The 25,240-nt window shown below is 36.4% G+C and overlaps 1 protein-coding gene and 1 pseudogene across 9 annotated transcripts in view; one reads left to right on the top strand and one right to left on the bottom strand.

Moving 5' to 3' along the window:
* The window catches only part of KMT2C (lysine methyltransferase 2C), a 336,336-nt gene that overhangs the window by 50,860 nt on the left and 260,236 nt on the right, over positions 1-25,240 (top strand). The gene's annotated exons all lie outside the window — the stretch shown is intronic.
* On the bottom strand, positions 11,748-21,063 carry LOC138158148 (large ribosomal subunit protein uL6-like; annotated as a pseudogene).

Here is a 25,240-nt window from a genome sequence, read left to right as displayed (position 1 = left end):
GATCCTTACTGGTGTTCCACGATATTTGAATTGTTTCTTTTTGGCTGCTTCCAGTATTTTCTCCTTAATCTTGTAATTCTGGAATTTGGCTACTATATTTCTTGTAGTTTTCAATTTGGGATCTCTTTCAGGGGGAGTCTGGTGAATGCTTTCGATAAGTATTTTATCTTCTGATTCTAGGACTTCAGGACAGTTTTCTTTGACAATCTCTTGGAGGATGTTGTCCAGGCTGCTTTTTTCATCATGGCTTTCTGGTAGACCAATAATTCTTAAGTTATCTCTACTGGATCTGTTCTCTAGGTCAGTTGTTTTTCCAGTGAGATATTTTACACTTCTAATTTTTCAATCTTCATGTTTTGTTTTATTGACTCTTGGTGCATCATAGAGACCTGAGCTTCAATTTGATTCTATGTTTTACTAAATTATTCTCTTTGGTTAGTTTTTGAAGGTCTTTTTTTTAGGGAAGTATTTTCTCCAATGACTTCACTAATTTTACTTTTTAAGGATTTGGTTTCTGCAGTGAAACTTTTTTCCAGTTTGTTCACTGTAGATTTAAATTTGTCTTCTGCCTCCCTAATATGGATTTTAAAATTTTTCTTGAGCTCCTCCAAGAGTGCTTTTTGGGCTTGAGACCACTTTGTATTTCCTTCTGTGATCTCAGGTGTGAGGATAGAGTCCATGTTGTCCTTTGTATTTTGTTTTCCTTGCTTGCTGTAATAAGCTCTAATTGATTTACTTGCCTTCCCCTTCTCCTTCTCAGCTTCCTTCCTTCCCATTGTAACTTCCTATTTCCTAATTTCTCAGGCTGGGAGCTAGGTGCCTGGTTTTTGGCTTTGTGCTGTAGCCTCTGGGTGTGTAGGTTGAGGCCGAGGCTAGGGCTCTCAGTGTTTTATTAAGTTATGCTGATGTTCACAGAGTACTCTGTGGAGGAGGGGTGGTCTGGCCACTTCAGATTTCTGCCTCCTCTCTCTGCTGTAGTCTGGTCTCATCTGAGCTGCTGCAGCCCCCATGTGCTCTGCATTCCCCCTGCCCGGACCCACGTGGGCACTTTCCTGGGCTGGATTCTGCCACACTCTGTCCCCCAGTGAATTCTGATACACCAAAATCCGTTCAGATTCATTTTTTAAAGTTTAGTGACCCGATTCACAGAGGAGCTTAGAAAAGTTACTGCTTCTGTTCCACTGAGCTTTTGAGGTTCTTTTTCCATCTGGCAAATTCTGCTTTTTAAGGCATTCTTCTCCTCATTGCCTTTTTGAGCCTCTTTTGCCATTTGAGTTGTCTATTTTTTAAGGTGTTATTTTCCTCCATCAGGCTGTTGACTCTCATTTCATAATTTGCTTGCATCATTCTTATTTCTCTTCCCAATATTTCCTCCACTTCTCTTATTTGCTTCTTAAGGTCCTCTGTGGCTTGTAACCAGCTTGTATTTTTCTTTGAAGCTTTTGGTGCAGGAGTTCTGACTTCACTGTCTTTCTCTTGTTCCATGCTTTGATCCTTTTTGTCACCAAAATAGGAATGTAAAGTTGGGATACTCTATTTGTTTTGTTTCCTTTCCCTGCTCATGTTGCCACTCAGTCACTTGACCCTTGGGCTTTTTGCTACAATAGGATTCTGCCACCAGACAAGGGAGGGAGCTTCATTCCAAATGCTGGGGTTTTCTCAGCTGCCAAAGATTAGTTGTGTGCCATCTCTGAAGATTTTACACGCTCTGGCAAGCTGATTATACACCCCAGGACCTCCACCCTATCCTGCAGTCCAGGTCCAAGGAAGTTAAAGCAGGAGTGATTATCCCTCAGACTGGTTGGTTGGTGTCCCTACACTGCCGGCCAGCAGCTGAAGCTGACAAGTGGTGGGGCTGCACCCTCAGTGCCTCAGAGGCTGCTTGCCCAGAGGCGGACTGCACTCCCAACTACTCGATCCTAAAGCCTGCACTGCACTGACCTCTCACTTTGTCCTTAGCATGTATGTGTTGATAGTTCTGGAAACGGCCACAGCTGCTGGTGATCTGGAGTCCCTCCAGCCGGTGCTGTGCTGGCTGATTCTTGCCGGCCTGCTGGGCTGTGCTCAGTGGGAGGTTAGCTTCTTTTTGTCATTTTGTGGGTTCTGTAGCTCCTCAGTTTGTTCAGAGTCCCCTTTTACATGAATTGGGGGAGTTCGAAGCTGGAGCCCTCGAGGAAGTCCTGTTTCTACTCCGCCATCTTGACCCTGAGTCACTCAGATTTAGAACCAACCTAGAGTCATCTTCAACTTCTTAGCTTTTGTACCCCAGTACAAAGTGAGCTTTTGTTGTAGAAATCATATGTAAGAAGCAATTGTATTACCAATTTCTTTTTCTTTTATGAGGGAATTATTTTGTTCTATTGTTGACCTCTTTGTCTCATTTGGCACATTTATATCTTTTTTTGATACAATAGCAGACAGACCTCAATTTGACCAAAACATTTCCCTCTAATTTTCCTTTTGAGTTTTCAGTTTGACTCTGCATACTTAAACCAAAATTTGCTACCTAGAAGTCATCATTATTTTCTTTCAGGTGTTAAGTCTAAAATCAGGCATAGCAGGTGTTCATATTAAAACACATTGCAAAGTACAGTAAGTGTCCTGTTTTGTTAAATTTTACAGTTTTGGTCACTTGAGCCACAGTTTCCCTTCACTAGCTCAAATAATCAAGAGTTTGCTCTCCTATTGGGACAGGGGAGGGAAACTTGATAAATGGAAAATAAATTTATAAATAATCATGGAAAATAAAATTGCACACTTTTTCAATTGTAATGTTGCATGTAAGTTTCCTTAAGAAATGTGTTCTACAAATAAAGATGTCATTCAGTTTAAATTTTACATTGTTAAATTGTTTAAATAACTGTTATGTGTTTCAGACCAAGTCTTTTACCCTTTATTTCTAGGGTTTGTGTTTAAATCAGGTTGGTCTATCATGCCCAGAATAAATATGATATAATCACTTTTGGCAGAAACAGTAATTAATTTAGCTACAAATTGCTAATTTTTTTTTTTTTGCCTTTTGGAGGGCAATTAGGGTTAAGTAACTTGCCCAAGATTACATGGCTAGTTTTTTTGTGTGGGTGTTAAGTGTCTTAGGCCGGAACTGAACTCGGGTCCTACTGTTTCTGGGGCCAGTGCTTTACTCAGTGAGCCACCTAGCTGCCCCCAAATTGCTAATATTTTTAATCAGCATTTGATCAATTAGGTTTTGAAAACACAAAATTAAAAAAAAATTTTGTATAGATGACCTATTCCCTAGTAGAGAAATGATCAAAGGTTATAAAACCAGTTTTCAAAAGAAAGGAAAACTTTCAACTGCCGTATTTAGAAAACTGCACTTGAAGTATAATAGAAATGTGAATTAAAATTTCTGAAGTTCTACTTCATACCTGTTTAGTACCTTCTAAATGGTGCATCCTTTTGATCCAGTGGTACTACTACTGTCTTTGTACTCTAAATACATGACAGAATGAGAAACAGGACCCACAATCACAATAGACAAATGTATAGCACTACTTTATGTTGTAGCAAGGAACTGGAAATTAAGCTGTTGACTGTTGGGAAATGACTGAACAAGTGATAGTTTATCAGAGTAATAGAATTTTAAATAATTTGGAAAGATTTAAAGACTGAATGCTGTGGCCTACCATGACTCCAGAGGACTCGTGGTGAAGCATGCTGCCTTCTTCCTTACAGATAAGGCACTATTTGTAAACCAAAACCCAAACCAGAACAACAACAAAAAACTATTAACAATGTATTACAAATCATTATTTTTTTTTATTCCTGAAGTTTTCTATTCCTGATGTCAATTAAAAGTGGTATAGTACAGTATAGACCTTAAAGCCAAGAAGTTGTGGATTTAATTTGTACCTCTGATACATAAAGGTTGTGTGACTTGATAGTCACTTAACCTCTTTTTTTTTTTTTTTAAAGCAATTGGGGATAAGTAACTTGCTCAAGGTTACATGGCCAGTTATTTCTGGGTGTGGTGCTGAGTAACTGAGCCCGGATTTGATCCAGGTCATCCCGACACTGGGGCCGGTGCTCTTACTTGCTGAGCCACCTGGCCGCCCCTAAGCAATTGGGGTTAAGTAACTTGCTCAAGGTTACACGGCCAGGTGTTTCTGGGTGGGTGTTAAGTGTCTGAGCCCGGGATTCGATCTCCAGGTCTTCTCAGCACTGGAGCTGGTGTTCTTACTCGCTTTGCTACCTGGCCGCCCCTCACTTAACCTCTTAATACAGTCTTACTCTCTCATCCAGCGTCATTAAAATTCAGTGGCAAGAAAAAAGTCAAGACAACTGTTATATGATGGATGACTTTGGGGTCATCTGTTTCTGATGATGCTCTACATATTCCACAGTGTCTGTCTCAGCTACCTGTATGGCAAATGTTTTCTCTTCCACCCATTCCACTGGGGAAATCTTCATACCTTTAGGATAGATATTCCTACAGTTAACAGGCCTCAAACCTCAACTTGATTTAGCCTGCCTGTTGAGATGGTTTACCGGGGTGAGGCTGTTGTACACTCTGCAGTTTCTTGGAATGCCTGGTGAGAGTTGAATGCCAGGTAGTCCTGAACAGGGGTCTGGGCAAGCCCTCACACCAGAGTAGCTCTCCATACAGCTATTCATTTGGTAATATTATAAAGTTCCAGTTAGACATAAAGGAAGTTGCATTGTTTTTGTTTTGCTCACCTGTTGGGAGGTATTTCTTGTCTTATATTTAAAATAAACTTTCATTTTAAAAAATAAGAGAAAAAATACACTCATAGCATTGCTGCATAAAAACAATTACTAAATGGTTAGAAGTTATCCTGCAGATTCTAGAAGCTTGTACATGCTCATATTACAAAACTGATTTAGATTTTTCATCAATTAAGACTTGTATTTTTGGTAATATGTTTTATATGGCACTGAAATATAGTCATTTTCTATATTCTCTCATTTTTTATTTACATGGAAGTAAAGTTCAGATCAGTTGAAGGTGAGCTTAGTCTGAAATAGTAGAAATGAAGGAATTTAAATTGACTTTCAAATATCCTGAAGTGTGTTGTGTAATAGAAACTAGACCAACTTGCAAGGAAAGGTTATTGAAGGCCTTATTTTATTAATAGGCACAGTGTCCTACAATTTTTCCAAGGTATATCTCCCTGAAATCTATTTTAAGCCATTAGTTTGCTTAATGCTTTTGATTTGAGTAGTACAAGAATAACTGGGCAGCTTAGGCTAAGTAGAATTAGGAGGTTTTAACTATGTCTTAGACTTTATTTTATCTTATGTAATATTTCTTATTCTTATTCATGGAATATTTATTTTTTCTCACTTCTACCATGATCTTTTTGCTGTGTCACATAACATAAATCTATTGGCACATACTGGAAAAATCTAGGATAAGAAATCTTTTCTTAGTGAAAGGGATAAGGCTTTTTTTTTTTCTTTTTGGAGGGGGGAAGGCAGGGAAGTTGGGCTTATGTGACTTGCCCACATGTCACATGGCTAGGAAGTATTAAGTGTCTTGAGGACAGATTTGAACTCAGGTCTTCCTGACTTCAAGACTGGTACTCTATTTACTGTGCCACCTAGCCGCCCCCAAGATAAAGCATTTTTAAAAGTGCCATATTAGTATTATATAGATTTGTAGATAGAAATCTCTTTACTCTGTATTCTAATCCTCCTTTTTTTTTTAATTTTAAATTTTTTATTTTTTAGCTTTTTGGAGGGGGGAAGGTAGGCCAATTGGGGTTAAGTGACTTGCCCAAGGTCACACAACTAGTAAGTGTTAAGTGTCTCAGGGCCGATTTGAACTCAGGTCCTCCTGACTCCAGGGCTAGTGCTCTATTCGCTGCACCACCTAGTCACCCCACCTTTTTTTTTCCAGCCCTCTTTTTTAAAAAAAAGTTTAGTGATAGCTTTTTTTTACATTACTATAGTTTCCCCCAGTATTCCCTCCCTTCCCCCACCAAGACATATGTCATATAGCAAACACTATCCTTTATAAAATTTATCAGTACATTGAAAAAGGCTGAAAATATGTGGTGTGTAAATGTTTGTGAATATCCTGCTTCTGCAGAGATTCCTTTTTCAAGGCAGTGCTTATCTTTTTATAATTTTATGGCTTTCACTTCATTATTTTTGGGAGGTTTTTTTCTTTACATTTTTTGTAATCTATGTGTGTGCCTCAAGCATACTTGATTCTACATCACTTTATAGAGCTTTTCATGCTTCTCTATGTGTATTATTTTAATAATTTCTTATAATAGTATTTTATTTGTGTAACACTTATTTGTGTAACTCTTCCCCACTCAATGTGAAACTATAGATATTTTGGTGAATTTGAGGACTCTCTTCTTAAATGACTTCTGTGGAGTATAAGCATAGTAGTGAAATCTTTGAGTCAAAGGGTATGAACATTTTGGTTAATTCCAAATTGCTCTCCAAAAAATCTTGTGCTGGTTTAGAGTTCTGTCAGTAATACTGTAAAGTGACTTTATAAACACACTCTCATCAGAATGAACTCTATCTTTTCTTTCATTTTTGTCAGTTTTCTGGATATGAGGTAATATCTCAAGGTTGTTTTCACTTGTATTTCCCTTGATTATTCTTTCATGTGGTTGTTAATAGTTGGTAATTCTTTTTTGAACTGATTTTTTTTTTTTTTACATTGCCCCTTGTCTGTTGAGGATGGTGTTTGCTTTTTCAAAGATCTGTTGTCTTTCTCTTGGATGTAATACATTTATCTGCTTAATTTGATGTCAGTTTTTTCCCACCATTTTTCTGCTTCCCTTTTTGGTCTAGGTGCATTAATTTTGTCTGTGCAGAAATTTGTGTTTTAAGTAATCAAAGTTATTGATGTAGTTTTTTTTTTAAAAGCAGTTAACTGCTCCCTTTATTTATTAGGTAAAGAATAGATTACTACCCATACCTAACTACTTCGTACTTTTTTCAGTGGTTTTTCTCAAGTAGAATGTTCTTTCCTAAATAATTTAATGCTTTATCAATACTAGGTTGTGTTATATAGTTTTTGGTTCTTCCTTGTTTAGTATATTCCATTAATCTCCTTTTTAACCAGTATCAAATGCTTTTGATGACTGCTACTTTGTAATATAGTTAGAACTCTAGAAGAGCTATTTCCTTCATTACTATGTTACTTTTGAACTTTGAAAAACATTTAGTACCAGTACTACACAAATTATTTTCAAAGAGGGAAGAAAATCACTTTGCCATAATACTCCTTTTGTGAGACAAATATAGTCCTAATATATTTATGGAGAAGGATGAAATGTAGAAGAATTGTACACATTTATCATTAATTTTCTGTTAAAATTTAAAAATAAAATCCTGACAACAGCAATTCTTCCAAGAAATCATTTGTTAGGATCAAGTTGAATTTATATTGAGGATGCCAAGGATGGTTTGACATTAGGGAAACAAGCAAAATATTTAATCGTATTAAAAATAAAAGCATGCCAAACCACATGATTATCTCAGTAGATTTAGGGCATGGGAAGGGCATTTGAGAAAATACAACACTCATTTATGTTAAGGAAAACCCCCCACCAAATATAGGCGTAGGCAGTTTAAAAAAATGTACTAAGAAATTTTTATCTGAAACCAAAAGGTTTCAGTAGAATATGTTCAATAGAATATAAAACTAGCCCAATAAATCCCCAAAGAAAGGAAGGATGCCCACTCTGCTAGTATATCATAGTAGTTATAGAAATGTGAACAATAGTAATAATACAGGAGGCAGAAATTAAAGGGACAAAGAAAAGATAAAATAATCCCCATTTGCTTTTGAGATGAGGGGTTACTTAGAAAACTGTAGAGAATTGGCAAAGTAGTAACTGAGATAGTAGATTAAGCAAAGTTTTAGGATTCAAATATGCCCATAAAAATTGGCAGCATTTTTCTGTAATTATGAAATCCATAAGGCAATAATAGAATAAAATAAATTTAAAAATGCGTAGCGTATTTGGGGATTGATCCACTGACGCCTGTAAAATACTCTTTTAGGTTCAGTTACAAAGTACTCTGTAAAGACATAAAGAATAAATTTAAATAGCTAGAGGAGTATTAGTGATCATCTTGGGCTATGCCAATTTAATAAAAATGACTTTTACTAAAGTTAATTTACATTTTAATGCTTTTCAATCAAATGATTGAATAGGTACTTTGTAGAAATTGATGAAAAAATAAATCACGTCAAGCAAGAAAATATTTAGAATATTGAGGGAAATGAGGGCAAAGACCTATGTGTTTTGAATATCGAGGGAAATGAGGGAAAAGACTTAAGTGTTTTTAAAGATAGATTACTAATCCAATGTGGTGTAGGAAAAAGTATTGCTTTTGGAACTGAAAGACCTCTGTTTGAATGTCAGCTTCCATAGTTAGTCAGCTTGGGAACATAGGGCAAGCTACTTCACCTGCCTGGCCCTCTGTTTCCTCATTTTAAAAATAAGGTGGCTGAAATAAAGGTTTTCCTTAATCTTTTCTAACTCTTGCCAGTTTATGAATGTAAAACTTAACTGTGGGTTTCTTATAAAATTCTTCCATTTTTGGATAATTCACTGAATTTTATTTTTCTTCAGTGTAGCTACTTTACAACTCTCTTGTCCATCTTATTCAATACATCTTTGATTGGGGATCCATACAGGAATTGCCAGGGGGCTTTCTCTAGATCTTGTGACAATTTCATGGGTATGAAGAGGTCACAAGGACCTCCTGATTGTTTTTCTCACTATTAATTACTCTATGATTTGCCACTCTCTAATTTTTTTTAATTTTGCATTTTGTAATCACACAAAAAGCCCACTTGTGTGTGTGTGTGTGTACATATATATACACATACACACACACACACACACACACAAAGTGGAAGAGAAAAAACATTCTATATGCAACCAGTAATCTTTGTTTTGTCCAGATTGTCCTTTTCCAAAGGGCTTGGGTGTATGGGTATGTGTGGGCATGTGTACTTATAAATTCAACAGGTTACTATTGCTGCTCTAAAATTCAATTTGAGGCATTAAATTTTTTTTTTGAGGGAAATTTGAAAGATCCAGGTAATTTTCTGCCTTATTATGCCATTTTACCACAATTCAGCTTTAATGAACTGCTTCTTAATTGCTCCTTTCAGATCCAAAATATGACTTTTACGATTGGACCCCTTCCCCCCCCCAAAACAGAGAATGCAAAATGTTTGTTTCTCAATCTAGATCTGCTATTTCTGAGGCTTCAGAGATAACTATTCTTTTTTTTTTTTTTTTAAAGCAATTGGGTTTAAGTAACTTGCTCAAGGTTACATGGCCGGGTGTTTCTGGGTGGGTGCTAAGCGTGTGAGCCCGGATTCTATCCCCAGGTCATCCTGACACTGGGGCCGGTGCTCTTACTCTATTTGCTACCTGGCCTCCCCCAGAGATATCTATTCTGATGTCTCGGATTGCATAGTGGAGAAATTGCTGGACTTACAGGAAAAGCTAATTTTGAATTTTGCTTCAGATTGTTATTGATTATGCGATTCTGGGCCAATTTCTCTTTTCTTCATTCTCTCACCTGTAAAATGAGGATAATAATTGTACCTCCTTCCTTGCATCAGGTACCAGACATTCCCAGGAGCCTAAGTCAAGGACATAGCCCTAGGTCAGTGTTCTGGAACTTCATGGGTACTTTCTTTACCCTTTTCAAATTCTCTTCCTTTTAAGGCTTTTTTTTTTTTTTTTATGACTATGATTATCTGGGTTCTCTCAAAACCTGCTCAAGTTTCAGGGCATCCTGTATCTACCTTAGGAGGATTTTACATTATTAGGTATATGTTATAATTCATTACTGTCTATATTTTATCAAATGCTTGCTTATTTAGAGTTTTTAAGTGCTTTTGGTGTATCATCTCTTAGTGTATATTTCTTAACTTGGCTAAAGTTCTGTAGGAAAATTCTTCAGTACTGCCATCTCAGTTCCATTCATTGTTATTTGCTTGTTTGAATAGATTAGGTTACAGCAATTTTAATTTCATTTTTAAATTTTTTAAATTTTATTTTCATTTTTCTTTTTCCATGTTGCTTTTGATATTTGCTCTAGCTGTACTCAGATAACAGACTTCCTATAGTTGTTACCACTCTGTTAGAAAATACTCTATTTTAATTTTTATTAGGTTATTCATTGCTTGCAATAGAGTGCTACGAGATGACCAAGACTTGCCTGAGGGGTGGCCAGGTGGCACAGTGAGAGCGCCGCCCTGGTGTCGGGAGACCCGGGATCGGTTCTGCCCTCAGGTACTTGGCACCCACACAAAAATAACTGGCTGTGTAACCTTGAGCAAGTTACTTAACCCCAATTGCTTTAAAGAAAAAAAAAAGACTTGCTTGAGATATTTCTTGTCGCTTTTGCAAGAAAAATAAAATTAACTCTGTTAGAATATTTTTTGGAATGCCTGGTTTTCATGTTTTACTGAACAAGCATGAAGGTAGTAATATTTTGTTAGTGGTCTGTGATCACCCAATTTTTAAAGTTGATATTGAGAAGTATTTGAAAGAGGCTATTGATAGTTCCAAACTGTTGGCTTGTGCTAATTAAACTATTTCAATATCTATACCTCGGCATCTGCTGACATCACATATGATCTGCCCTTGCTGAGCTCCTTTTATGTGAAAGGTGATGTTTTACTTTCATTATCTCATTTGTTTCTTTAGGAAATGAGTTACTGTACTTCTGTTGAATTGTCTCAGGATCACTTACTAAATTGATTTGGGACAGGAAGAGAGCAAAGTAACAAAAATAGCCTTATTATAGAATGAGTTTCACAAGAAAAAAGTTTATGTTAAACATTATTAAAAATAACAAAGGGAATGGAATGGCTTCCAACAAATGTTGCTATAAATATTTTGGTTTATGGTAGGATATTTCTTGTGGTTATTGGCTTCATTGGGGTATATGTCTAGCAGTGGAATCTCTAGGTCAAAAACTATAGACAAAAAGCATCAGGTGTCATTTTCTTCACAGAATTCTAGGTTGCCTTCCAGAGTGCTCAGAACAATTCACTGTTTTAACAATCCCTACCTTTCCATAACCTTTCTATTTTTTTTTTTTTTGGAGGGGGAGGAAGGGCAGTTGGGGCTAAGTGACTTGCCCAAGGTCACGGCTAGTAAGTGTGTCAAGTGTCTGAGGCTGGATTTAAACTCAGGTCCGCCTGATTCCAGGGCTGGTGCTCTATTCACTGGGTCATTTAGCTGCCCCCACAATCTTTCTAAAATGAATTATTCCCATCCTTTGTCATATTTACCATTAACTGAGTGTGAGGTTAAAAAGTTGTTTTAATTTGAATTTCTTCTATTAGTGATTTGTAGCAATTTATTGCTTGGTTAACATAGTAGAATTTATCTTGAAAACTTTTGTTCACTTAAATATCGGGAAATGGCTTTTGATCTTAAATAGGCAAGTGCTATTTTACTGTTATTAGAAATTGTAATAAACTATTCTTCCTATATTAGAATGCTTCCTTATTTCTCAATTGATAAATGGTCAAAGGATATGAACAGGCAGTTTTCAGAGGAAGAAATTAAAGATATCTATGAGCATATGAAAAAATACTTTAAATAACTATTGATTAGAGAAATGCAAATCAAAACAACTCTTAAGATACCACCTCTCGTGGGTCAGATTGGATGAGATGACAAAATAGGAAAATGATAAATGCTAGAGAACATGTGGAAAAATTGGAGCACTAATGACTGCATGGTTGGTGGAGTTGTGAACTGATCCAGCCATTCTGGAGAGCAATTTGGAACTATGCCCAAAGAGCTATGAAAAAGTACATACTGTTTGACCCAGCAATACTACTTCAAGGGTTATATCCCAAAGAGATTAGAGAAGTGGGAGGAGGACCGATATGTACAAAAATATTTATAGCAGCTCTCTTTGTAGTGGCAAAGAATTGGAAATCAGGGGGGTGCCCATCAATTGGGGAATGAAACAAGTTGTGGTATATGAATATAATGGAATACTGTTGTGCTGTAAGAAATGAGGAGCAAATGGACTTCATAATAACCTGGAGAGGTTTATATAAACTGATGATGAATGAGAACCAGGAGAACTTTTTACACAATTACAGATACGTTGTATGTTTGATGACTGACATTGATCGTAATACAGGGTTGTAAGACAACTCCAAAAGACTCATGATGGAAAGGGATAGCCACATCCAGAGAAAAGAACTACAGAGTCTCAATTCGGATTGAGGCAAATTACTTGCTCTCTTTTGTGTTTGATTTTGTCTTTCCTTCTTCCTTTTTTTTTTTTTTTCCAAATGACAAAAAGTATTTTTATTTGACATCTGAATAAGTGTTGACTCCTCAGGACAGGCCTTTGGCATCTTTTCCAACTTTTTCATCAGCTTGTTGCACTGTGCCTTTCTCAGAAACATAGATGCCATCCAAAAAATTTCTGATATCCTTGTTTTTGACTATGGTGGCCTGTTGGATCAGGGTAGCTGAGTTTGAAACAAGTTCAATATCATTTCCTTCAAGAATTAACTCATCTTTTTGGATTTGAGAAACAGCACAAGCAACACCTGGTCTCATGTGCACTCTTCAGATACATTTTTCACCTAAGAAATTTCTGATTTCAACAAGTGATCCATTCTCTTGAATAACAACACAGATGGGGTAGTGAGCAAACACAGACCTCATCTTGTAACGAAAACTCAGGGTAACCGCCTTTGATCATGTTTTGTACATGGCTACAGATTGTGTGCACAGTTGTAAGTTCTTTTCGATTTCCCCACCACTTGTCTACCTGAAGCCTTTTTTTCTTCTTTCCAAGGAGACTGAGCTCAACATTGATATGGTTGAAATCCCGGCAGAGGATTCCTCTGGGCCCTTTCACAATAACTGTCCAACCCTTAAGATGAGATGTCAACATTTTCTGGGATGTCGATGGTCTGGTTGCTTAGAATGGTCTTCATTCTGGTAGTGAATGGGCCAAAAGCTTTCCTTCTTTCTTGTTGTTTACTCCATTGGTTGTCATTCTTTACAACTTGACTGATGTTTAATGTGAAGGTATTTGTTGAATTTATGTTGGTGTGCATGCTGCCATGGGCCCGAGGGGGGGAAAATTTGGAACTAAAGGGATTGTGGAACTGAATGTTGTAAACTAAAAGTAAATTAAATAAATTTAAGAATTTATTTTTAGGAATAAAAAAAGGAAAGGGAAAAAAAGAATACTTCCTTGGCTAGCCTAACAACATTTTTTTTTTTTTTTGTGGTGCAAAAGCTTTTCAGTTTCATGACACTGAGCTTTATCTCTTGTTTAGGAATTCACTCCCAACTAAGAGCTGTGACGGGATCTACTTCTTTTCTAATCCACTGATGGCATGAACTAAAGTCTTATATTTTGAATTTGTGGTAAATGGTGTAAGATAAGGTTTTTGGTTGGGTTTTTTTTTTTTGAGGAAATAGTTTTAGTGGTCACGAAAGGTTTAACTCTGACAAGGTAATGAGAAGGTTCCAATAATGAGTGTTGTAATCCCAGACAAGTTATTTGAATGCTGCAAGACAGGTGATGTTATGATGGTTTGGTGGTATTGGGATTAAAACTTCTGTCAAAATATAGGCAGTAGTTGGGAATCTACTCTTCATGTCTACACAGGAAATTTGCTAGCAGCAGGCAGTGTGTTGCATGAATTATATTCTTGGTAATTGCATTGGAAGTTTCAGTGTATGTAGAAGCAATTCTATTTAGTTTTTTTTAAAGTAAAGCCAAAAGCCCCAGTAATTTTGGAATAGGAAGTTTACTTGAAAAGAAGATGTAAGTACTGAAATGTTGACTGCTGATGTGCAATTGAAAAGAAGTACATGCAGTAAATTTGAAATCTTTTTACTAAAAAATATTATGTAAAAAATTCTTAAGATTGGCTGCATTTAACATATGTACAAACATGCTCTGAAACTTTATCCTGATGAAAATGAGTCCATTAAAAAGTCTTAGGCATGCCAAGATAGGATTTATAGTTTTCACAGAGGCTTAGTCTTAAAATATGAAGTCAGTGATGGGAGACCCTCAGTCTGAGCGAAAACTTTCGTTCAGGAAAAATTCTATGTTAACTCAAAATGTCAAAGTTCATAGATCTTTTTTTTTTTTAATTTTAATTTTTTAAAATACATTTTGGCAGGGGTGGCTAGGTGATGCAGTGAATTGAGCACCGGCTGAGTACCTGAGTTCAAATCCAGCCTCAGACACTGGAAACACTAGCCGTGTGACCTTGGGCAAGTCACTTAACCCCAATTGCCCTCCAAAAAGCAAAAAACAAAAACATTTAGAGACCCTGCACTACAGTAGTATTTGGTGTAGTACATTTAAGCCTTGAAACTGTTACTTAAGGCTGTGGAAGCTATGCTAGCTTACTTCAGTGTATGTATTTGTTGAGTTAGTATTATTTTCAGGTCCATGTTCCCTCTGTAAGATGGAACCTAGGATCATATGGGCAGCTTTCAGAATCTAGTAGAAAGTAATATTTTTGTAGGGATTAAAGAAAACAGATCTCTCCTAAGATTTCAGGATCAGCATAGAGCTCCTTCTATTTGAACTGATTGAATAAAGTAAGTTAGTTAGCTCTAGCCACTTTGGTTCATGCAACTATTTTTGTCCTTCCTGGTACTTAGCAAATTTTGAAGTGAGTCTATGAAAATGTAAGAGTCTATACATAGCTACACCTTTTTTGAAAGACTTGCCATATGATGGGCAGAACAGTCTGATTTCTTATAAACTAGTGTTAGCATTCCATATTCGAGGTCTCAGGATATTGTTTTAAATATAGTTTCTGCCAGACTTTTTTCTAGTTTGCAATTTCTTTTGGATGAGTTTTTTTTTTTTTTTAAAGCAATCGGGGTTAAGTAACTTGCTTAAGGTTATATGGCCAGTTATTTCTGGGTGTGGTGCTAAGTATCTGACCCAGGATTTGATCCCCAGGTCATCCTGACACTGGAGCGGGTGCTCTTACTAGCTGAGGATTGGTTTTGTTTACTATGTCTTTTGTGCCTTCAGGTTTGTGGAGAATTGGGTTGAGTTCAGTTATTTTTCTTAACTAGTCATTTTCATTTATCTACTTATATGATGAAGCTAGACAAATTACAAAAACATATTTGAAATAACAAGGGAAATAACTAAAGGTAAGAAGTGGGAATAATGCTTTAGTTTAACTGAAAGTTAGAGGAATATTCATGGTTGAGTTTCTAAAACAGTCAATAGAGTTGGTCTTTGGATGAAGACTTCATTTGTATTGTGACAGTTAATGTTTCATTTTTGACATCTGCAACAGTTGTTGCTGATGGCAAAAGGATTTGAATTCATTAAAGATTTAAGTGCATTCCAGGCACTGTGCTCTGCATCCTGCTCAATCCTCAAAGGAGCTTATGGGGAAAGCTAATTATTAATGGGGGAAAGTTGTTGCTAAATTGTTTTAGTCATGTCCAACTCTTCATGACCCCATTTGGATTTTCTTGGCAAAGATACAGGAATGGTTTGCCCTTATCTTCTTCAATCGATTAAGGCAAATGGAGGTTAAATGACTTCGTGTTACACAGCTAGGAAGTATCTGAGCCTCAATTTGAACTCGGGTTTTCCTGACTCCAGGACTGGTCCTCTATCCACTGGACGTTCAAGCTGCCAACTGCAAGACAGCACACAAATGGAAACTTGGAAAGGTGGTGGGAGAGATACCAGGGGGGCCTTGTCTGGGGGAGTATTGTTCCTTGGAGTTGAAACCAGCCAAATCTACAGATGAAAAGTGGAGTGAGCTGGAAGTCCAGTTTCTGCCCTCCTTAAAAGTAGGCTTTGGGAGGACTTTAGTATTTCATCCTCCAGCCCTCCAAATTGAGGGTTACTGAGGGATATGTTATCCAAGGTTTGAGTAGATGATGAGATTAGAAGTGATGAGTTTATCTGGGGAGAGGCATCTTTTTCCCTGGACTTAACTAGGCAGAACAGTAGATGCAGAGAGGCAGTGAGTGACTCCAAGGGACTTGTTTCTGTGACCAGCCTGCTGGTAATTTTTCCTCTTTATTTAGCTAGGCTAGTCCTAGGGAAATAAATGAGCTCTGCCTCCCCATCAAAGGCATTTTCAGCATGGCTCAAAATGACAGAGCATTTGTTCTGCTGACAAAGCTTTTGAGAACCAAGGGCCGTACCCACAGGGATACAGCATCAGAATAAGACTTGGGCACATAACATTCTGAGGCTGACATAGGAGAAGGAAGTCTACTTCAATTATGAATGCATTTAAATTCAAGGATAAAATTTTTAAATGTTATTAACATATGGAGAGTTAAGTAGACTAGGTGATAAAGCCTCATAATTAATTAGTTCCCATTACCTTTATTTCCAATGTGAACATAGAAGACAAAAGACACTTCTGTTGAAGTATGTAAACCAGCAGATAATTTGGACCTCTAAAATAAGACAGGTAGGTTTCTGAGGGAAAAGACTTTCAAGAGTTTGAATTTTTTTGTCATGATAGATATTTAAGCTAAATTTCATGGTTTACTTTTGAGTGATGTTACAGGTCAGTGTCACACTGGTCCTTTCTTAGTGTTTTTGTGATTCAAGAAATCTGACTTCAAATAGGTAAGGTTATTATTTCAGTCAGGAGTCCTGAATCAGCTTGAGAAAAGTTGTTCATGTGAATCTTGTGCTACATTAAGAGCAACATTGTGTTCAATACTAAGATGGTGATAGTTGTGTTGTATTATGTTCTCATCATAACAGCTTTGGTATTTTCTGTTGTTACCCCTAATATAAGAATGTCATAGATGGACTTGGCAACTTCAAGTGGGTAAAGAGGTTGCTGAAGCCCTCCATTTCTTGGTGTGAAGTGTATGTTTAGCCTGTCTAAAAGCAGATATGGGTAAAGGGGATTAGAGAGCTGTTTTCTTGTGTTTGAGTTCTTAATAGATGTTCTTTTTCATGATTCACTAAATTCCATTGTGGCAATGGTCCAAGGAGTTTGTACTCAAAATTCATTAATGGTGCCGTAAGCAGTAAATATTTGTCCACTTATGTTGCAAAATTTTTTTTTCCCCGTGACACCAAGCATGTGCTTGTTTGAAGCTTTGTAACTTTGTTTCTGCTGCAATTGGAAACCCTCATAATTATGCACACAATGATTTTGGTGTTTGTGCAGCAGTTACAGCAAACTCTGATGGCTTCTAAATGCACCTTGTTCTCACAGTTTCTTAACCAACCTGTTATCAAACTGTTTGCAAACAAGGTTTTGATATTTGAGTGTATATTGATTCCCAAGGGATGCATCTGATCATGTGCATCTTTTGCTTTGGGTACACCACCCTTACTTCCTTCTGTTGCCTCATTAGCTGTTTCATCATGGTGAGATGTTAGGAATATTTGCCATATTGCAATGGAAATGTGAGATTATTTGAAGACTGTTGTCTTTGGGCGTGCATATTACAAGCCATCTTGAAACTGTTATGGACTATCACAAACAGTTTCAGGAACCAAACCTTGTGTTGCTTCCCATTTCAGCTGTTAGACTGAGCTCAGATTTAAACTAATGGTCTAGTTGTGTTACTGAGGGAGGTAGGTGGCATAATGGATAATAGCATGGTGTCTGGAGTCAGGAAGACCTGATTTTGAGTATTATCTGGGCAGGTCATTTAATCTATGTTTGCCTCAGTTTCTGTAACTCTAAAATGGGGCTATTTTTAGTGCCCCACCACCCTGGACTTGTTGGGAGGATCATATTAGATATTTATAATGTGCTTAGCCCACTGTCTGACATACAGTAGCAGATCCTTAATAATTCCTTATTCCTTACCTCTCACCATACTGGCAAGTTGTTCAAGGACAGTTTCTGTATGAATTTTGCTGGTGTGCTAATGGTAGAAGAGAAGAAATTCACATCTGAAGAGATCCATTTCTTTTCAAAGGTTAGCTTCCTACAAACACTATTTTTCTTAAAAAAAAAGCCAATATTTATAACTGAAATGTACATGTAATATATAATGTAGCATTTTTATTAGATAATAGAGAAGTTATTATTTTATACTATAGCTACTGATTCTTGTCAGTGAGCTAGGTGCCTAAAAGTAAGAATGGAATTTCCATCTCTCAGCAGAGAGCTTATAAAATTGTACCATTTTCCACAACACATTTGTATTAATGAGTATTTTCACTTTATTCTCACCTTAATTCAAAATACATAAATAAATAAATTTGATGTGGAATCAGATGTAAGCCTGTTTGGTGTCCAGTCAGGTATTGCCAACCTTTGTTCAAATAAAGTCTAACATTTAAATTAGGTTTATATATGATTACATTAGATAGCTTTGAAGTTGTACCTTATTTCACTTGAAATTTTTTATAGTAAAAATTTGTAAGCGAAATTTGATATCAAGTTTTGCAGATATTAATAAATGTTAGTAAGGGAATAACGATGCATTGTTGTATTATTTTCTAGAATTTTTATAGTTTCTCAATATTTTTAATTACCTTGTAGCATTCATAGACTTGATAATTATGGTAAGGAAATAATTTTGTATTTTACAATTATAACTATATAATGTAAATTTTAATTTTAAGTGATATTTGAATAAAAGTTGTTTTAATTGTAGTTAGTTTTATAAATATAAATATTATATTATAAATATATTAAACATGTGAATAAAAATAGTTTTTATTGTAAGCACTTAATTTGTTGCCCTCTGTAGAAATATTTAGTAAATAAACCTAAAAGAATATTTTGAGTAGTACATGAAATTCCTCCTGGGTTTTTCACAGTGCCTTTTGTTTATTTGTCAAATGAGGTTTGCAGAAAAAAAAAAACCGTAATTGGGAAGCTGTGAGTTTTTACCTGTAAAAGTTTATATTTTGTTGACATAGCCTTTGAGAACACAGGGTCATCAGTATACTCTGATACAGATTGAAAGTCCCTATAATTGGCTTGCATAGCCTCACTTAACCTTTATGTTGGTGACTCATAACACCTAAATTTTTGATCTCATATTAATTACCAAAACTACCTGATAGGCATCTCAACCTGAATGTTTTATAGGCAATTCAGATTGATCATGTTCAAACACTACTACCTCTCTACCCCCAAACCTATACTTTACACAACTTTCGCTGCAGCTTAATGACAGTACTATCCTCACCAAGATTCTGAGTCTTCACCTTCACCTTGTAGACTCTTGTAGCTTCATACAGGTGCTTCTCTCTCCTTCCTCGGGGACTCCCCCTCCCCATTAAATATTTTCCCTTTTGAAGTTACTTGGTATTTATTTGTATATTCTTTGTATTTACTTATCTGTAATTTTTTCTTTCAACCCAGGAAACATCAGCTTCTCAAAGTGAGCGGTTTATTTTGTCTTTGAAAACCCAGTGCCAAAATAAGTGAATCTGATAGAGGATTTAGATTTTTTCTCATCCTGGTCCCAGAGGGCGGAACTGGAAGCAATGATTTAGATTTAGACTTGTTCTCTTCCTGATCCTAGAGAGTGGAACTGGGAACAGTGAATGGATGGACACTGCCTAGTGGAAGACTTGGCTAGATTGAAGGAAAAGGAAAATTACAAGGGTTTCATAGAGCCTTGAGAGGGAGTGAATTTCTCTTCACTAGAGATATTCTTGTAAAGACTTGATGGTCTTATCTTAGAAGGCATTCTTTTTTAGATACCAGTTATTGTGTACTTTGCTGATGAGCACTAGAACTGAAATTTCTGTGAATCTTAACAGAAGTATAGCCAGTAAGATTGTAGTGTTACATTTTTATTATAGTAAATTTGAATCAAGTTTTCAGTGTGTATTTTAATTATTAGTCTTGTGAATAAACAGAGTATCAGACATTCATACTAAAAAAAATGCATTCTAAATTTAACACTTTTGAAGTTGTTGAATTATTCCCATTAATATAAATATAAGGAAACTGAGTTCTTTTCAAAATTAACTAATTATATCCTACATTTTATAAAGTGCTGAAACACATTGAACCCTTTATGAATACTGATTTAGCCACCTTGTGAAACTGAAAAGTCTGGAACTCTCAAGAGGGTCTTAAGTATAAGTTACCAAAATAAGACAGAAAATGTCCAAAAGAGGTTGATGTCTATCAGGTAAAAGAATTTTCACTTCACTTGCTTATTCAGATATTGTGTGTTATGTTGCCTTATCAAGTATACTCTGAAGTATTTTAAAATTTAATTAGTTACTAGTCTATAAAAGGTAGGCAACAACTAACATTTCCCATTTTACTGATGAATATCCTTAAGGCAAAAAGTGAATGATAGAAAAGATATCTTGATAAAATATAACTATTGCTCTATTCCACGTATTTGCTGTGTATTTTTTATATTTCTTAGCCCAGGTGTCAGGGAAAAGTTTATGGTGACTTGAGATGTAGACATTTTTGCAAATTTCAACTTTTTTTTTGTACTTCCAACATTTTTATCCAGCAGTGCAATACTTGATTTGGTAGAATTCTATTTTACTACCACAACTCTAAATGTATTGCAGCTTGTTAGATTATTGCATTATTCTCCTAACCATTCAACCTGTCTCTGATATTACACTTTTATTTATTTATTACAACTAGTCTTTATTATACTTTCTTTACACAGATGCCATATAAAATGTAATAATAAAAACATCTGTTCGTATAATTAACATTCAAAAATTCCAGTAGTTCCTCATTGCTTTTTGAAGAAAGTACACATTTCTTTGCCTGTTATTTAAGCTCTTGAGATTTTACCTGTAACTTTTCAAATTTGTTTTCCTGTAATACATTCTTGTCTTTTCAACTGTGTCTTTAACTAAGTAAGTGTCTTTGCTAATGTTTTTTCCTATAGATGGATCAAATGGAATCTGCTGGGTGAAAGATATTGGTTAGAACTGGAAATTAAATTATAGGATATTCCAGTTGAAGAGAAGTTCATAGAAAGAAATGTCATTTTTGCCAATTTACAGGGTGTGAGTTGAAACCTTATGGCTGTTTTGGTGTGTGTTTATCTTTCTGTTGGTTATTTAGAGCATTTTTTTTTCTCACATGGGCCTGAATACTTTGTTATTTTTTTTTTGAAGTGCTTTTATCTGTTGATATTTTATTTGTTTGGGAATGACTCTTAGTCTCCTTAAATTTATTATTCTAACATGATTCAGAAGGTTTTATGAATAGTCAGCTAATTTTGTTTTAAAAAAACAAGTTTGCTTAGCAGGGAATTGCAATTGTATGTGTGATATAAATGTCATTTTGAAAGTTGAACATTGGAATCTGCTTATTCCTAAATAATTGTCTAAAGTTAGCGTCAACTGCTACAATCTGGCATTGGTGATTTTTTTTTTTTTTTGCGGGGGGGGGGGGAGGTTGGGCAGTTGGGGTTAAGTGACTTGCCCAAGGTCACATGGCTAGTTTTGTGTTAAGTGTCTGAGTCTGGATTTGAACTCGGGTCCTCCTGACTCTGGAGCCAGTGCTCTATTATTGGTGATCTATTTTTGCTGAGTGATAATTGACTTTGCATGTTGATATTATTAACTTGAAATCACTTTTTTCTCCTACAAAAATAGAAATTGTCACTTAAGAGATAAACATAAAGCATTATTATTAAATACTGTATTAAATATCTATGGAGAAAACTTTTAAAGAGAAATTTAGGTTATATTGGGTACCTTATTCACTAATAACAAACTTTTGGCAGTTGGTTGATCTCACTCTAGTTTGAGTGTTGGCTCTGATTGAAAATTTCTTTCCAGAATCACTGGCAGAATCACATTCTACCTAGGATTTCTCTCAGAATTCAGATTATGATACAAATCCTTGTGGTGCAGAGGAAAGGGAACTGGAGTTGAAATTGGAGTTTTAGTCTCATCTTTGTTCTTGACCAACTTAGAGACCTCAGATATTTACTTGTTTGTGAACTGGTTGTGTCCCCTCTATAGAACGTCAGCTACTTAGGGGTAGAAAGTATCTCACTTTCATATTTGTATGTATTGCCGTACATAATTGGGCATCAGAAGTTGTTTGTTGATAGGTTAGACATCCTTCTGGTCCTTCTTTTTGCTCATCCCTGCACTGAAGTCATTGGCTTAGATAAACTATAAAGTTTATTCTATCTCTAACATGTTATGATGCTTTAATAATTTCGCAATGTCTATGGCTTTTCTCAGCTTTGGTAGTAATACTAATTAGTGTACTTTTACTCATCTCCTGAGTCGAGAATGAATTAAAGGGATAGCTTTAGTGTTTGCTTCTATCCAGCTCTCTATTAACTAATGTCTGCATTTGGTTCCAATTCCTTGTATCCTGTATTAACACAATCAGTTAAATTATTGGCATATGTTTGATTTACATCTCTAACTTTAAGATGATAAGGTCATCCTTTGAACTCAAACAAATGCTACTGACTTGTGGTTTTCACTTGTATTTTTCTCTCCTTGGTTATTGTCGCCATTCTTTTGTATCCTTTATAGAGCAAATCAGTTGACAGTCTTTTTTTAAAAGGCATGCACTTCTGCTTGTGGATACCAAGACAAAAGTGAAAGTCCCTTCTCTTAAAACAGCTTATGATCCTGTTGAGATGTGGGAGTAGAGAGCATGTACCTATGTAAGTATATGCCATTCAAATACAAAGTTTGTCAAGGGAGGGGATCATGAAAGGTTTCATGCAAAGGTTGTACTTGAACTGCGTTTTATAGGAAGAGAAATTCTGTAAAGGAGAAGAGAGATGGAAGTGCATTAAATCCCCTTATCTGACCATAGTCAATTGGCTTTTCACCTCTCCCTTTGCATTGCCATAGAAAACTCTACTCTTTGTGCATACCATATCTCAAATCCCATGGCCCTTTCCCCTGTGTCAGCCACTTACCTCTTCTTCTCATTCTGACCCCATTGTCAACCAATTTGATTTGTACACTTTGCTGAACCAAGGTGGAGAAAATCATGCAACTATTACTAAGTCCATTACAGATTTATGATGTATAAACTCAAATGGACCTACACAGCTGCTAGATGGTCTTACTTTATTTCATCCCTCCTCAAATCTTCCATGCATAGCTCCTTCTATCACCACATTCTTAGCTTACAACTTTGCCTTCTATATAGAAAAAATTGAGGCTGTTTGCCAGGAGCTCTCTTTTTTCCATATATCATTCAGATGCCCTCTGCCATTTCTCCTTCCCTCCTGTCTCCTATGATGAAGTAGCTTTATGCCTTACAATGGCTAACTATTGTAACTTCTTCAGGTGGTTCCATTTCTCCATTCTTTGTCTTCCACCAGATTGTGCCCTCTGACATCTCTCTTCTTTGATTTATTTTCACCCTTGTCTACTGGTTTATTTCCTTCTGCTTACAAACTTGACTATGTCCTCTTTCCCCTCCTGAAAAAACCCTCTCTTGATTCTTCCTTCCATACTGTTATCCTATATCTCTTCTGCCCTTTGTAGCTAAATGTCTCAAAGGCTATCTAGAATAGATGCCTCTGATTTTTCTCCTTTCACTCCTTTCTTAACCTCTTATAATCTGTACCCTGACCTTATATTTCCACCAAAACTGCTCTCCCCAAAGTTACTAATGATTTCTTATTTGCTGAATTCTATGGTCTTTTCTTCATTCCCATTCTCCTTGACATCTCTGCAGCCTTTGAACTTGTTGATCACTCTCTCCTCCTTGACATTCTTTTCTCTCTAGGTTTTTGTGATACTATCCACTCCTGGTTTTCCTCCCACCTAACTGCTCCTTCTCAGTTTCCTGTGCTGGATTCTCTTCCAGATCACATCTTAAGTGTCCCTCAGAGTTTTTTTTTCTTTTTCTTTTTTTTTTTTTTTGCGTTTTGCAGGGGGAAGGCAGGGCATTTGGGATTAAGTGACTTACCCAAGGTCACGCGGCTAATTTTGATTTAGTGTCTGAGGCCAAATTTGAACTCAGGTCCTCCTGACTCCAGGTCCGGTGCTCTATTCACTGTGCCACCTAGCCTCCCCCAAGTCCCTCAGGATTTTGTCCTGGGCCCTCTTCTTTTCTCCTTCTTTGCCACTTCACTTGGTGATCTCATCAGCTCCCATGGATTTAATTGCTATTCCTATGCTGATGACTTTTTCATATCTGTCTCTCCTGCCCCAAACTCTGTTGACTTCCAATGTAACACCTTCAACTGTCTTTCATACATCTTGAACTAGATATCCAGTAAACATCTTAAATTCGACAGTTCCCAAAAGGAACTAATCTTTTCATCCTAAACTCTCTCCCCTACTACCTTCCATGTCACTGTAACACCATCTTCTCTGTCCTGGTTAGCAACCTAGGAATCATCCAGATTCTTCATTTTTTCTTCCCCCTCATATCCATTCTGTTGCCAAGACCTGTCAATTTTACCTTTGCAACATCTCTCAAAAATATGTCCCATTTTCTTCTCTGATGCTGCCTCCATTGTAATGCAGGCAGTCATCACTTTATACCTGGATTCTTGCAAAAACTTCCTGGTGAATCTTCCTACCTTAAGTCTCTCCTTCCGGCCATCCTTTATTTGGTCATTAAAATGATTTCCCTTAAAGTGCAGGTCCAACCATACCATATAATCCCCCCTCTCCCACCATACCCAGTTTACTCCAGTGACTTCCTGTTGTCTCAGATAAAACAAAAAATGCTCTGGCATTCAAAACCCTTTATAACCTAGCTCCCATTTACCTTTTTAGTCTTCTTACCCCTTACCTTCAGCACGTACCCTTTGATCTAGTCAGTCACACTCGATTCCTTGCTGTTTTATGAACATGGTACTCCCATCTTTCTCCTCCTGGAGTTCTCTTTGGCTGTCCGTTATACCTAGAATACTCTCCCTCCTCTGCCTGGAATGTTGATCTTCCTAACTTCCTTCAGGTCCTATCTTTAAGTCTCACATCTTACAGAAAGCCTCTTAATTCTAGTACTTTCTCTCTGTTAATTATCTCCTATTTATCGTGAATATAATTTGCTTTGTGTACATTTGTTTGCATGTTGTCTCACCCATTAGATTTTAAGCTCCTTGAGGTGTAAGGGACTGTCTTTTTGCCTCTGTTTGAATCCCTAGCACCTAGCATAGTTTCTGCCTCATGGTAGCTGCTTAATAAATATTGAGGCACATAGCCAGTGCAAAGGCACAGGGGTAGAGAGGTACAGAGAGTAGGCCAGTTTGACAAGGTTGACTGTATTATGTATGGAGTGGAATAATGTGTATGAAAACTAAATCTTGATGCCAAGCTGTGAAGGATTTTA

This window comes from Petaurus breviceps, unplaced genomic scaffold (assembly GCF_028583685.1).
Source record: "Petaurus breviceps papuanus isolate PSGF00001 unplaced genomic scaffold, PetGlider_PUasm1.0 115, whole genome shotgun sequence".
NCBI classification, from domain to species: Eukaryota; Metazoa; Chordata; class Mammalia; order Diprotodontia; family Petauridae; genus Petaurus; species Petaurus breviceps.
This window is presented reverse-complemented; position numbering and strand designations above follow the sequence as displayed.